The sequence below is a fragment of the Mus caroli genome, unplaced genomic scaffold, assembly GCF_978045245.1.
Source record: "Mus caroli unplaced genomic scaffold, Mus_caroli_1 scaffold_1, whole genome shotgun sequence".
NCBI classification, from domain to species: Eukaryota; Metazoa; Chordata; class Mammalia; order Rodentia; family Muridae; genus Mus; species Mus caroli.
The window spans coordinates 189,940,942-189,957,444 of NW_028227256.1; positions in this window are offsets into that span (position 1 = coordinate 189,940,942).

Consider the following 16,503-nt stretch of genomic DNA (forward strand, 5'->3'; position numbering starts at 1 on the left):
CTGTAAACTTTGGGGGTAACTTCAAAAATTAAAATTTATCTACTTTCATGAGAATTTCATACATGAGTACTCTATTTATATCATGTCCACTCCCCCTTTCCCTCCAGTTCCCCCCATGTCCCCTTCTCATCCTAAAAACATTGTGGCTTCTTTATTATTGTTACACACACACATACACACACACACACACACACACACACACACACACACACCCGCACACACAGACCTACCTTTCTGACTCTATTTGGTGTTGCTCCTATGTACATGTTTAGGGTTGACTGCTTGGGACTAGACAACCAATCAGAGGGCTTGCCTCTTAATAAAACTGGTTCTCCCTCTCTCAGCAGATTGATTTTTCTCCCTCTCTTTAGGGTGTGCCCTGTTAAATTTCTCCCCTTTATGTTTGTGTCAACTGGTGGCGTCATTGTGCAGGTCTTGTTTAGGTAGCTGTATTGCTGAGGCTTCTCTGTCATGTCTAGAAGATGCTATCCAGCAGCAGGCATCCTGGTCCTCTGGTTTATTTAGTTCTTCTGAGCTCTCTTCTGTAATGTTCCCTGAGCCTTTAGTGTAGAGGTTGTGTTGTAGATACATCTCTGGGGCTGGATGCCACAGGTCAGTTGTTTTCTGCGTTTTGACAAGTTATTGATCTATGATAATTTCTTTTTTTTTTTTTTAAAGATTTATTTATTATATGTAAGTACACTGTAGCTGTCTTCAGACACTCCAGAAGAGGGCGCCAGATCTCGTTACAGATGGTTGTGAGCCACCATGTGGTTGCTGGGAATTGAACTCTGGACCTTCGGGAGAGCAGTCGGGTGCTCTTACCCACTGAGCCATCTCACCAGCCCGATAATTTCTATCTGTTAAAAGTGAGCAGCTTAGTCCTAGTTGAAACTGGGAGAGGCTGTACTTTGTTGCAAAACTTTTGAATCTGCGTTTTCTGTGTCAGGTGCTATTAAGCTGGTGCTGTTATTGTCTGTCGTCTTTGAGAACCCCACTTAGTGGGTTTGTCTGTGATCTACTTATTCTCACTTTACTGAGAGTAAGAGCAGGCATCTGAACAATAACCACTGAAGAGTCATACTTTTATAGTTATGAACAACTGAACCAAGCATGTTGGTCTTGTTTATTTTGTGATGACAGGAATCAAACTCGGGGCCTGAGTATGCTAGGCAGACCACTAACACTAAGCTATACCTCAGACCCAAGTGTTTACTTGAAGAAAAATGCTTATCTTTGCATTATAATAAATTTTGGAGGAGTTTAAGCTGATCACCTTGACTGGTACTCAGACTTAACAATTGAAATACGTGTTGATTAAGCCCTGTGTTTGCAAGACTCACACATAAATGTGTATTGAACTAGGCCTCATTTAATACCAAATGCGCATTGGCTTCTTACCTTGTGCCAGTTCCTGTTCTTACAGAGATTGTGTTTTAGAAGAAAGAGACAACAAACCACATATCTCTCGTCTTTTCCATAATGTAGATGAGCTTGGGATAAAACAAGCCTGACACAGAAAGACAAATGCTGTCCACTCTAAAAGCCATTGAATTTGTGGAGGTGAAGCATTGGTCTGTGGTCTGCACATCTGGTGGTGGTTCAGATTAAAGGTTATGAAGGAAACAAACTGGCTTTTTCCCCTGCTTGGCCTTCATTCTTGCAATTGAGCTCTGTGGCTATCCTGGTCATTCTGTTAATTCTGGTGAGGGCCCTAGGTGAGTGGGGTACAGAGAAGAGAGGATGAACCAATGGGGAGCAAATTGTGGCACAGATTACATCTCCACCCAGGAAGCAGAATGAGGGTGGGAGGGACCAGGTTTGTACCTTTCTTATAGTATCTCATAATGTCTCTAGGGGTCACACAGGAGCTACCAAAGGTTGGGAGTGGATACTTCACACCACTAATGACCTAAAGATCACCCAGATGCCTCAGCCCCTAAAGGTTTCACCATCTCCCAGTGCTACTAACTGGGAACCAAGCCTTTGATATCAACTATGTAGCCCTCCCTCCACACCTCCCTCCCTCCCTCCCTATCTCTCTCCCTACCCCTTCACCCCTTCCTTTCTTTGACTGTGACTTACTGGATTTAACTAAAGTTGCTTACAAGAACATTATTAATGGAGGAGCATTATTTACAGAAGCCTAGAAACCTTACCTGTGGTTAAATCACAAGAGAAAATATCTCTCCCTCTGTTAGCAATCATTAATTGCACTTATGTCCTCCGGAAGGGTGAGGCCTTGTCCCTCTACCCCTATACTGCAACAGAGTTAATGGGCTCAATGAAATCATTGGCAGGTCTCATGCTGCTATTCAGAGCTGCTGAGAACTGAAGTATACTGAGTGTGTCATGCTTGCAAGAAAGTACCCCACAGAATTCCATGTCTTATGCTCTCTCCACCCCTCTTCTGTGATGTTCCCTGAGCAGTCCTGGGGGAGGAAATACAGGTATCCCATGTAGGTTTCCTCTTTCAACAGTCACTTATTCTCAACGTTTTAACAGGTTTTGAGTCTCTGCAGTAATCACCAACCACTGCAAAGAGAAGCTTCTCTGACCAAAGGTGACAGTAGCTCTGACCTATGGGCATAAGCATAAATGTTTAGAAGGCAATTTGACAGAAAAATCATGTCCAGTTAGTAAAACAGCACCAATAGCTGGGTGTGGTGCAAATGCCTTTAATCTTAGGATTTGAGAGCAGGCCACTGTGAGTACTAGGCCACTCTAGTCTACACAATGAGTTCTAGGCCAGCCTAGGTTACATAGTGAGACCCTCTCTCTAAAGACAACAAAGAAACAAACTACAAGTAAACAACAACAGCAACTTCAGCAATAGCTTCACCACGCCATCCCTAGCCAGGAGGTTTTGACCAGGTTTACTTTGTCAGATATGAATTCCCTCCTGTGGAGCAGGGCCTCAGATCCAATCAGAAAGCCGATGGTTACACCTAGTATGCACTTGCCACTATTGCAACAGAGTAACTTTTACTCTCTCAGGTCCCTGCTTTCACAGCACAGCCCCTTCTGTGCTTATTGTAACAGTTACTTTTTACATTGCCTTTGATACATTTTTGCACTCTCCACTAATATTTATTGGTCATAATTTTAGATACTTTTGTGACTTGGTGTCAACATAGTTATCCTCCATTCATTGATTGAATGTTTTATTTTGAGCCTGTGGTACTGAACACATAAATCCATGCTGGTTCTAGTCTGTGGTAAAGATGATTGGGCTCAGAGAGAGGAGGTAGATAGAATGTATCTCCTCTCTTTACTAAATGCTGCTAGGCTGCGCTGGTGCCTCTGAATCCATGGGTTTGCAGGGCTATAGGCCTCCCCATGGCCTGCTGTTACTCTGCTGTAGATGATGGTAATTTCCTTTCTTAATAGCATATCTTCTCTGTTTCTTTTCTTTTCTTTTCTTTTTTCCTTCCTTCTGTCCTTCCTTCCTTCCTTCCTTCCTTCCTTCCTTCCTTCCTTCCTTCCTTCCTTCCTTCCTTCCTTCCTTCCTTTTTCTCATGGTAACTTTTTGATACTGCCAGAATGAGGAAACTTCTTTTCTCTTGCTCTTTGCTTAGCATCGCCTGTCTAGTTGCCAGGGGGAACTAGATAAGCCCTAAGTGCAATGGTAACTTAATATCCTGGGGCTAGATCAGGTGCGTGATGTTCATGGTACTAATGCAGTCTTCCTGCTTTTAGTGCAGGCTTTTTATCAGGCCCATAGATGTTCCAAGGTAGGGCTTCCTGGGAGCTAAGTTTCAGAGGTGAAAGTTTAGTCATGGTTTCTGAGGAACAGAGAAAGCAGTGAGGCATATTTAAGTTGGTACTAGTTTTGAAAAAGGCTTTACCGCGAGTAAGGCTGCTTATTTGTCATTCATCTGAACAGCTTCTGCTATTCACTTCTGGTACTTTGAAAGAACTGGTGGAGGTACAGACCAAAGGAAGTCCTGCAGTCCTGTCCTGTCCATCCTCCCTCAGTCTCTCTGGTTATCAGTGCCTCTCAGTGCTGGGATTTTGATCTGCCTTTTCATTTTGTGACTGACTCAATCTTAAGGATGGAAGTCATTTTGTTATAAGATCAGAACGAGTTCATTTCTGTTTGCTGCAAAATTCAAGCTGACCATCTATTTCTGGAATTTGACATGCTCCCATCCTATGGAGTTAGACCCACATCTTGAATACAGCCTGATAAGATGTTCTGCCAAATAATTTAAAAATTCCTACCTAACCAAAATTCCTCTGGAAATTCCTCAGCCCTTAAAAACCCTTAGTCTTGCAGGTTTTTGGACTATAAAAATCCTAACATTTCCTGTGTTCTATGCTATATTTTCAAACCCTGCTTTAGAGAGATAGCTCCTGTCTGATAGATTAAGGTTGCTTAATTTGACCAGAGAATTTGGATAATGGTTTTTACTCTTGAGCGGTGGGATTGACTAACTGTTCTGCCCCAATCCCATCATTCTGTCTCGTGTTCTGTGTTGCTGGAAACCACTAAGTGATGCTGCTGTGGGTGCTGGGGGAGGAGCACAAGCCTGGAGGAAGTCCAGCTCCCTCTGGTCATTGTGGAAGAGCACAAGGAGGGGCACCAGGCTGGAGGAAGCCCTGACTCCTTTCAGTGTGGCAGCCTGCACAGTGTCTCCCTCTCCATAGCAATGAGTGGCTACCGAAGCACCATTTGTTCTGTTTGTGAGTTTCCACATTTGCTCCGTTTGTAGGGTTCTGTGCGGCACAGACACTGGCACCAGCTGACCTACTAGTGTCCCTCCTGGAGCCCTGGTTCCAGCCAGTGTATTTTGCAAACCCAGCACCTCTCTCTTGTTCCACACCAGCTGTCAATTTGCTTCCTGGAGTGGTCATCTTACAATACCCCAGCTTCTGTGGATTTTTGCTTTTCAGTTCTCAGTCCTTTATGTTAAATTCTCTCTTTAAAGTAACTTTTGTAATTTCTTTTTGGAGCGGGGCTCTGACTGATGTACATGTGCTACTCTATATGTGAGATACTGTAGGTTTGTGGCACACTACAGCTACCCAGGGGGTGGCCAGCATTTCTATCACTGAACCCAGAGTGCTTGCGGTCCAGGGGGAGGAGAATCCCTGCTGTGTGCGGCTCCCCTGTTCCAACAGGAGCAGAGCAGTTTGTAGACACTGAGTAACAACCTTGATGGCCCGGTTTTGTATGTTTTCCACAAAATTTGGGGAAGTTTGTTGCCATCAGTTCCTCATGTATTTTCCTTGTTTTCCCACCTACCTTTAGTGCCTCCTGTTGCCTGTATGCACGCCTTTTTTTCACAGTATCCATTAGCTCCTAAGTCCTTATTGACTTTTTTTTTTTTTTTTTTTTTTTTTTTTTTTTTTTTTTTTTTTGGTTTTTCGAGACAGGGTTTCTCTGTGTAGCCCTGGCTGTCCTGGCACTCACTTTGTAGACCAGGCTGGCCTCGAACTCAGAAATCCGCCTGCCTCTGCCTCCCGAGTGCTGGGATTAAAGGCGTGCGCCACCACGCCCAGCTCCTTATTGACTTTTAAAACATATTTGTATTTATTCTTCAAGAAGCTCAGAGATGCATGCAACATATTTTTATTATATTCACCCATTTCTCAAATTCTACTTCCTGGATTCACCTTTCCCTAACCCCCCACACCTCTGCCAACTTCACTCCTGTTTTGTTTTGTTTTTTTAATAACCCACGGAGTCCAATTGGTGCTGCCCATATGTGCACCAGTGTGGGACCAACTCCTGAAGCATGGCCAACCTACCAGGACCACACCCCCTAAAGAAAACCAACCCTTCCTCCCCTAGAAGTCATCATCTGTCATTCACTCCTTAGCTAGAGGTGGGGGCTCCCATGCCCTCCCCCATCGAGGGTGCAGTGTTGACTGGCTTGATCTTGTACAGGGCCTGTGCAGGCAACCACAGCTGCCCTGAGTTTGTGAGTGCAGCAGCCATGGTGTGTTCAGAGGACAATGCTTTAGCCCAGTCCTCACCGCCCTCTGGGTTTAGATTCTGTTGATATTTTTTCAAACGTAGTCTTAATTTTTAAAGTTTTAAAAAAATATTTTAATTATGTATATGCTTGTGGGTATGTGCACATACGCTGCAGGTGTCTGAGGAGGTGGACATAGGTTCTCTGTGAGCTGCTAACATGGGTGTAGAACCCAGCTCAGGTCCTTCTTTGCAAGCTCACTACATGTTCCTAACTGCTGAGCCATTAAAGGGGGAGTCTCCAGCTCTCCCTTTTAATAGATTGGATAATTTCTTTTATTCGAACTTCATTGGCTTTTAAAATCTTTGTTCTAGCCGGGCGTGGTGGCGCACGCCTTTAATCCCAGCACTTGGGAGGCAGAGGCAGGCGGATTTCTGAGTTCGAGGCCAGCCTGGTCTACAAAGTGAGTGCCAGGACAGCCAGGGCTACACAGAGAAACCCTGTCTCGAAAAAACCAAAAAAAAAAAAAAAAAAAAAAATCTTTGTTCTGCCATGAAATCTATCTAGTAATTTTAAAATTTCAGATATATTTTTACAGTAATAACACCTTCATTTAAGATATGAAAGAGTTAAACATGAAGTTATAACTGATTTCTTCAGATTCTTAGGCACAGAACCTCAAAGACAGAAGTGGGGCTGTGAGACAGCTAAGCAGTGAAACTGTTTACCCAACAAGCAAGAGGATGGGCATTGGTCCCCAGAACCCAAGCATGTGGACTAGGCATGGCTGCTTCAGAAGTTGGAGAGAAGGTATCTGTGCAGCACTCTGGCCAGCGAGACTAGCTATAGTCTGGCCAGTGAGAGCAGCTCTAGTCTTGCCTAAGAAGAATCAGGTTGAGAACAATAAAAAAAAGATTCCTGACACTACATAGCATGCACGTGTGGACACACATGTACATATGTATGAACGTGCATGTATACATGCACACACACAAATCCATGAAAAGAAAAAAGTGGAAGCAGTTAAGCCTTATAACATTTGAAAGAAATCACTACCTAGAGGCTATTCAACCATGTGCAACTACAGCTTTCTAAGACTCTAACCAGAAGCCCCATTTACAGTAAAAGACTTGTCTTAACCCTGACATGTAAGCTGCATGACCCATGTCTTTTATCTTATAAGATGACAATTCTGTCCAAGGCACCTCTGGAGACAGCCTCTGATATCACCCAGGGAAACGGGAAGCACACTGAGCAAGTCAATTCCACAACCTTTCAGAATGTAATTGCTACTAAGACACTTCGGTGTGTCAGTGCGTCTGTCTTGTGATGCCTGCAACTGGCTTGGCACTGCCTCGACTTTTCCTGAGCAGCAATCTTTGCATCAACCCAATGTTTAAACCTATGTTTAACCTATTTTAAACTTTCTTTTTTATGAACTACAACTCTGAACTCCACAGGTAGAGACCCTGTGGGGAACTTCCCAGACTGCTGTTGGTGGTTGTTCTCAGCTTCATCTTCTGCTCAGTAAACATGGTGGTACAGGTCTTGATTCAGATACTAACTCCCTGATGTTTAAAAAAAAAAATGTTTCTTTTTCTACTTTGATAACTGGGCTTTGAATCTGCTTTGACTTCCACGGAAGAGCAGGGGTTGGCTTTTTGGAAAAACAGGACACAAGCATGTTTTCCACACTCTAACTAAGGAAGCAGTGTGTGTGTGTGTGTGTGTGTGTGTGTGTGTGTGTGTGTAGATACCCAGAATTTGGGGCACTCAGGAGATAAAGAAAATATTTACAGGGTTGGATACACAGGAAGTGAGCTGCAGGGGAGAGGCACCAAGCTTGGCAGGTGAGTTCTGCCTTGGAGGACAGAGTCAAGGCTGCTGACCATTCATCCATGCTGGGTTTCAAATGCCCCTGTCATATAACCGAAGAAGCACAGGTTGTGCAGAGATTGCAAGTAAAACCATGCACCTCCCCTCAGATGTCACATGCATAAAATATGCTGAAGAAAACAAGTCAACCAAAGCAGAAGTACAAGAACACAGGTTTCTAGTGTGCTCCAAGGACTAGAAATCTCTTCTCTAGTCTGCATTTCAAACAGCCCCTTCGCACAGTTTTGGATGGATGCTCACACTCCAGGCTGTTAAACAGAGTTCTGTCAGGTACAAGCCATTCCAACTTTAGTTGCAAATTTGACCAGTTTGTTCCTTGTGTAGATCATTAAGAGTGCCAAGCAGGAAGTGCTTGAAATTCGATGAGAAATGGAAGAAAACCAGAATTGCCATCCTGTTTTCTTTTCTGCTGCCGTGAAAAAGACCGTAACCAAAAGCAATCTGGGGAGAAAAGTGTATTTCACCTTACACTTCCAGGTCTCAGTTCATTATTAAAGGAAGTCCGGGCAGGAACCTGGAGGCAGACGTTGAACCAGAGACCATGGAGGCATGCTGCCTACTGCCTTGTTCCCTCTTTCTGGGGATGGTATCACCCACAGTGGTCTGGGCCCTCCTACATTAATTAGCAATTATTGTAAAGCAAGGATCACAGTGTCTTTCTCCTAGGAACCCACAGGGCAAATGTAAATGAGTTTATTTATGCAAAATGCATAGACCCCTGGCTAGTACAGAGTATGAAGTCCACCAAAGAGTCAGATCAAGTGGTTTCTGTCATTAACTCATTTATCCACAGTACAGTTTGCACTCTCAAAAATGACGATATAACATCATGGGTGGCCCATGTACCAGGAGTATAAAGAAACCTTGTCTGCCACCACCTCCTGGCTGTGTTTCTTTCTGGACTTTGACATGCTCCCTACCCTATGGAATTTAACACCTTGAATGCACTCTGATAAGATGTTCTGCTAAATAATTTTAAAATGTCCAGCCTATTTTCCAAGCAACCAAAATTCTTCTGGAAATCCACCAACCCTTGAAAACCCCCTAGTCTTGCAGTTTCTTGGGCTTATAAGCCCTAGCTTCTCCTGGGTTCTATGCTGCATTTTCAAACCCAGCTTTAGGGAGATAGCCTTGTCTGACAGAAAAAAAAAAAAAGCTTCCTTAATTTGACCAGAGTTTAGGTAATGGTCTTTATTTTCACTCAGTGAAAGTGACATTGGATGCAGAACTCTCAGCTCTTTCTCCAGCACAATGTCTGCCTGGGTGCCACCATGCTTTCAACTATGATGACAGTGGACAAATTCTCTAAGCCAGCCCAGTTAAATGTTTTCCTTCGTAAGAGTTGCCTTGGTCATGGTGTCTGTTCACAGCAATAGACACTCCCGTTGTCTCTCTTTCTACCTGTGTTTACCCCTGAACCTTGTACTACCCCTTAGCTCTATTAAACAAACTCAGCAACTATGCTTTACTCTGGATTGTCCTTAAAGTCTTCCCTAAGTGTGCTCAGGATCCAGCTTTACCTGAGTGGGGGTTCCTTCGGGGAGGACTCCTCAGGCTGATGTGGGCAAGGTCTCCTCACTGTTGTTGATGTGTTTATATGGTTGGGATGGAGAGAGAGACACACACACACAGAGACACAGAGAGACAGAGAAGGACAGATAGTGACAGAGACAGTGGTTTCTGGAACGGCTCAAACTTCACACACCCTTTTGAGTCCCTTACATGTTTCTTCACCTTGCTTCATTCTGAAGTCAACAAAGCATTGTCAATGAATTTGAGACATGTATTTTTGCATTTTCGCCCTGAGTTTTGTGTTTTCAGATAACTATTTGCAGTCCCTGAAGTCTGCAGTTGTAGATCACACTGCACGCTGGCCCAGAAGGAGTTCTTATGAGCATCTGGAAGATTCTGAGCTTTCCTTCTTGCCATCAATCACGACTTAGACTTTATCTCTTGCTTGTTCGCATCTGTTTTTAAAACTCATTTGGGAAACTCATCTGTGGTCCAAGACTTATTTGTGCATTTTACTGCTGTGTCACTGTGAGGAGCAGATGGCAGTACATTTCCACTTGATTTCAGAACTCAAATTTCTGTTGCTTTTGTAGATTGTCATTTTTAATGATGCCATGCCTTTTAAAGTTGTTTGTTTGGGAACCTTTGAGAATATATGATTCAAGTCTGTTTTTCCTGTATCTAATCTAGCACCTAAGCCCAAATGTAGATGCTAGTAGAACAAGTAGAAGCATCTAAGTTAGTTACAGATGGCTTAACATCTGGCTCTTCAAGAAATAGCTGATCATGTTTAGGTACATTTCTCTATCTGTGAAATATTGACTGTCCTCTCACCGAAGACCACCAGAAAGCAAAACAAAACTAAGGACCAAGCAAACAAATCTAAGCATTTTAGACTTACTATAACAAAAGAGCATATTGCCTTGAGAGTGAGTTAGTTATGTTTCAGAAGGAGGATAAATTCAGGGTGTGGGCTGGGCGCGTGAGTTGGTTAGTTTAACTGTCAACTTGACACAATTTAGAGTCACCAGAGAATCTCAGTGAGGAATTATCTAGATCAGGTTGGCCTATGGGCATGTTTGTGGGGTACTGTCTAAATTGTTAACTTATACAGCCCACTGTGGGCAGCAATATCCCCTATGCTGGGCTCTGAACTGTATAAGAAGGTAAAAAGCTGACCAAATATTAAGCAAGCAGATAGAATGGGTACATCATCTTTATCTGCTTTTGACTGTGAATGTGGTGTGACCAGCTATCTCAGGTCTTTAAATATTTTAAAAAAATATTTGTGTGTGTGTGTTTATTTGCATGTATGTCTGTATAACATGTGCATGGAATGCCCTAGGAGGCCAGAAGAGTGTATAGGAGATCCTGAAATTGGAGTTACAGCCCTTCTTTGCTGAGTCATCTCTCCAGCCACTGTCTCAAGCTCCTGCCACTGCTACTTTCCTGTAACAGGGACTGTAACCTGGAATAGGAAATCAGATAAACTCTTTCTTCTCTAAATTATGTCTTATTATGGTGCTATATCGTACAAGTACAAATAAAGTTAGAAAAGGAGAGTAAACTTAAGGCACAGAGCTACTTGAGGCTGGGCAAAAATGATGACATAATAGCTCTATGTTGAGTCCAGTGGCCAGTGTGATCACGTTATAGTAACTCATGATCTTGTAGTTGGGTTTTTGTTGTTTGTTCATAGTGCTGTCTACAAATGGGGTAGCCATTCCCTGGGTTCTTTCACATAGGAATGAGAATTTTAGTTTAAATTTTATTGCATGTACATTGGTGTGACAGTGACAGATACCCAGGAACTGGGGTTATAGACAGTTGTGAGCTGCCATGTGGGTGCTGGGAATTGAACCCAGGTCCTCTGAAAGATCAGCCAGTGCTCTTAACCACTGAGCTATCTCTCCACCCTTTCTTCTCTCTCTCTTCCTTCCTTTCTTTTTTATTTATTTGTTTGTTGCTGTTGTTATTTTGAGACAGGGTTTCACTGTGTAGCCGTGGTGGTCTTGGAACTCACTCTGTAGACCAGGCTTGCCTTCAACTCAGATATCTGCTTGCTTCTGCCTCAAAGTGCTGTGATTAAAGGCATGCACCACCACTGTCTTAGGGTTTCCATTTCTGTGACATGACACCATGACCAAGGCATGACTCTTATAAGGAACAATATTTAATTGGAGCTGGATATTTGATTACAGTTTCAAAGGTTCAGTCCATTATCTTCATGGTGGGAAGCTTGGCAGCATACAGGCAGACATGATGCTGGAGGAGCTGAGAGTTCATGATTGAAAGGCAGCCAGGAGAGGGTCTGGATCATACTGGCCAGACTTGAGCATATATATTAGATCTCAAAGTCCCACCTCCACAGTAACACACTTCCTCTAACAAAGCTACACCTCCTCCAATAAGGACACACCTCCTAATAATTCCACTCTCCACGGGCCAAGCATATTCAAACTACTACAACCATCTGAAGTGGAAACTTACGGGATCTTTGGAAAGTCAGTTGTGTTGGATGGTATTTGGCTGGGGCAAACATGTAAAGAAGTGTTTTCCTGAAGTGGACACAGGTAAAAGGATGTTTTGATAAGGCAGATTCATGAAGGAATGTTTCATCGAAGCAGACACAGGTGAAAGGATATTCTGCTAAAGCAGACATGTAAAAGGACACATTATAAAAGATTCTTTGCTAACAACATGCATGTATTGGTCCATCTTACATGCGTTGCTGAGCTCCATTTGTTGGGATTCCATAGAGAGAAACACTCCAAAAAACTTCTGGTGATGGTATATTGCGGCTTCTTGCCTCTTCCTTGTACTTGGGCAGACTGGCAGAGTGATGTCAGCTGAGACAGACTTGAGTGGTGGAGTTTTGCTAAATCAGACTCATGTGCTGAGGCAAGACCTATGGAGGACACATGTTTCATGACTGTGAGAAGGACTTGCTGGTAGAGCTAGCTCTGCAATGCTTCTTGGTCTCCTGTCTTCGATGATCTTCCCTTTGCTGAGAGAGAGGCACAGCTGAGAACTTCTCCTGGCATCCCTGCTGTTCGGAATCCCTCCTGCTGACTTGTACCAATGGGCTGAGACCTGACTGTTCCTGTTAGGTTGTGTCACCACTGCTGCTATCCTAACACTACTGAACTAAATGGTTGGTTTATCTGTGAAGTGTTTGCAAGTGGGTTGAGCTGCCACTGCTGACCTGTGAACTGCATTGCTAATTTCCAGACAACACAGACTAGAGTGGCTCCTAAGAATCTTTCTAAACAGGTCTATTCCTCCCATATCATTTTTTCCCACTACCTCTGGTGGGTTACAAGGAAGGTTAAAGCATTTAAGAACCATCATTAAAAATAGGCTTTGAAAAAAATTTAAGTTACTAGTATTTAGCTTTGCTAACTCTCATTGGATAGCAAGGCCCCAGACCTTTGCACAACTAACATCATGTTGGAGGCACCATTCTCACCTTAAAACCCAGCTTGTAGGCCTCAATGCCTGCCAAAACAGGAACAAAGACACAGTCCATCAAAGACCTCGTGTATGCTTTCATGATCCAAGAAAGTCCCTGAACGCCCTAACCTTGCTTTTTTAGGTTTTGATTCTTGCTAGCTGCTCTTGCTAGCTGAAGTGTGGGGACCAGATATGGGTTTTGTGTATAAAAGAAAAGAATGGGTGAGGCTTGGGATTGCAAGGCCTCAGCAAGTTCCCTGTGCAGCCTCTGGTGGCCATACAGACTTTCTATTTAGCTTTAAGAATGTCTGTGTGTGTTTTCCAGTGAAGCTACATTGTAACAATGGGGGGAAAGTTAGCTAACTGAAAGGTCATTATTTGAAGAAACTAAAATATAAAGACAGTGCAACATGCTAACAAAGTAGGGGAGCACCTAAGATAGGTTAGGGAGGGGGGGCTTTTTCTCTTTGATCTTTATAGATTGCCACAGACTAACCTCTGTTGGGTGTCCAATCTGTAGCGAATGTGTTTCTGGTTGCAGGTGAACAAGGGTGGGTGAGAATTGACAGAGGCAGACTCAAGGAAGAGCTGAATCTGAATGTATTTTGTCCAAACAAACACCCGACTTTTAATACAAAAACAAGAAAATCAGGCGAACACATCCACCAAGTTACATAGAAACAAAACAAAAAGAATGCATAGATAAAAAGATGGCAGGAGCTAGGCCACGTTTACCACTGAGAATAGGAACAACCCTTAATTAAAAAGAACAGCTAAACACAGGAGCCAGGTGAATGCTCTGATGCAATGCTAGTCTATTGTTATACCAACCACCAGGGGTTTAGTAAATACCTGATTATGTTATTCCTCTGGGCCTAGTGAAAAAACCTGCACCAGGGGAATTGCCTTCCACTAACCCTTTCATGCGATAATCCATCTATTTCCTAGGCCATTGTGTATTCCTGTGTTTGGGTGTGACTCAGCTAGTCCTACTATGCAGACTAGCCCTGAGCTTTTCTAGTTCTGTTCTAGTAAGTGCCTAATTTTCTAGTTCTGTTCTAGTAGTGCCTAATTAGTTTCACTGTCTCTACTAGAAGTGAATTTGAATGTTACTGAATTCCACGCTCAGGGTCGGCTTCAAGGACTGCCTAGGACATTGGAACACTGGCAAAGGCTTAGCTATAAGTCAAAATCAATCCTTAAAGGCACTTATAGTAAAACAATACTGAAAAAGAGCACATGGATCCAAACACCAGACTAATGTGGGGACAGGTTTTGAGTATATGGGCTATGGGAATGCCAAGGTTCCAGGAGGCAAAGTTTCCTTGAAACTCCCTGCCTCAGGACTACTTCTAGGCTTTCAGGCCTGTAATGCGTGTTACTACTGGAGTGGATGTAGCAATAGATTATTCCTTTCTAAAAAAAAAAAAAAACTTTATATTTATTCTTTAAACATTTCACACATGTATACAATGTACTTTGATCTTATCCATCTCCTACTACTTTCCTCCAACTTCTCCTGGAACCAAACAACTCACCGTCCTCCAGCTCATGTCCACATTAAAAATTATTGTTATCATTCATTACACAGAGCTCTGATCAGTGCTGAATATAAATGCTTGGTTATGGGGTCATCCAGTGGGCAGTTATGAATGGACACACCATCAGTGAAAATGACTCTCTCCTCGGCTGTCAATTACCAACCCATCTCAGCTAGGGGTGGGGCTCTGAGGCTCTTACCCTGTGGCTATGCTGGAATTTTGACTGTCTTACTCTTGTGCAGTCAACTAGAGCTGCTGGGAGTTGGATGTGCGCACCAGCCGTGCCATGTTCAGAAGTCAGCATCCCACGGTTCTCCTTCCAGGTGTTATGTTCTTTCTGCCTGCTCCAACATGGCATTCCCTGCGTGTTGATGGAGGAGGCTGAGTAGAGGATTCATCCATAGCTGAGTGCTCACCATTGCTTGCTCTCAGCACTCTTGCCAGTTACCAGTCCCCAGCATTTACCATTTCCTGCTGCAAAAAAGAAACATCTCTGGCCAAGATTGAGAGTAGATCTATGAGTGTAGACAACGATTAAGAAGGTAGTTTGACAACAGGACCATTTAATGGAACACCAGCAGGTTCCCTTTCATTAGAAAATAATTTCAGAAAATGCTGATTTTGTTTGCTTCCGAAGAACCATATAATTAGCCAGTTTTCTGTTGGAGATTGGTTCTAGTGCTTTGATTCAGTTGGGAATCTGCTAAAGGTCTCTGTCCCCAATTGGTTTTTGATGAATCAATAAAGATGCCAATGGCTGGGCACAGAGCAGGACCCTTAGAGTTGCTGATGAGGATGCAGAGAGGAGCAAGGCAGAATCACCATGACTAGGAGTAGAAGAATGGATGCAGGTGTGGCAGGAAATAAAGCTGACCAGCCATGTGAGACTTCTGGTAAGTGGCCACTGGCCACTTCCCCAATTGGCCTGGGGTAACAGGGAAAGGTTTAGGAGTGTCCAGCCTTTGAAGTAGCCAAGGCATTTAAAAATAAGCCAATGTTGTGTGTATTTCATTCTCAGACCCAAAGATAGCTCTTGGGCAGGTGCACGTGTACGGATCCGCTGGGAGCCAAAGCAGTTTAGCCAAAAACTCACCGCTACAGTTTTCTTCATTTATTGATGAATGTTCTTTTTTTTTTTTTTTTTCGAGACAGGGTTTCTCTGTGTAGCCCTGGCTGTCCTGGTACTCACTTTGTAGACCAGGCTGGCCTCGAACTCAGAAATCCGCCTGCCTCTGCCTCCCGAGTGCTGGGATTAAAGGCGTGCGCCACTACGCCCGGCGCTTGATGAATGTTCTTATACCCCCCCCCCCCCCACACACACACAGTGAATAATACTGATTTAAGGGCATTTCATCCCAGAATCCCCATCATTTCAGAACTACCCTTGATCCTTACATCAGGTGCAATTGCTTGGGAGATTTTCTTTCTGTTGCTATGAGAGTTTCCAGAGATGCAAACAGAGCTTGCCTGGTTGCATATGTTCTTCATTAATTGCACGGTTAATAGAATTATGACTGTTTTCCAGGGATAGCAGGAGTGGTGAGATGGACACATTAGAGAAACGAAAGACAAAAAATTATATTCTGAAATTCTATTTCAGATCTAGAGCACCTTAGTCATTCATGTGCACCAGGCTAGGGTTAAGGTCTCAACCGGGATCTGATCATAAAAACCTCACCAAGGATAACTGAGTGCCCACAGAGTTTAAGGCTCAGACTGTCCTAACCCATTCTCATCTCTAGGCAGGAGCTTATGCCTATAGCTACTATGGCCCTTCTTTCCTCTTTCATATGGCATGGGATTTCTGATGATAACTACATTTTCTCTACAGGTGCTATGAGCTGAGAACAAGCCCAGCATTGTCTCTGCTTTGGTTCATTTAGTTCTCTCTACAATACCGAGCCCTGTTGTATTACAAAAGAGATTGAGTGACCGAGCAAAGGTTAGACCATCTACTGTCTTAGTCAGGGTTTCTATTCCTGCACAAACATCATGACCAAGAAGCAAGTTGGGGAGGAAAGGGTTTATTCAGCTTACACTTCCACATTGCTTGTTCATCACCAAAGGAAGTCAGGACTGGAACTCAAGCAGGTCAGGAAGCAGGAGCTGATGCAGAGGTCATGGAGGGATGTTACTTACTGACTTGCTTCTCCTGGCTTGCTCAGCTTGCTTTCTTATAG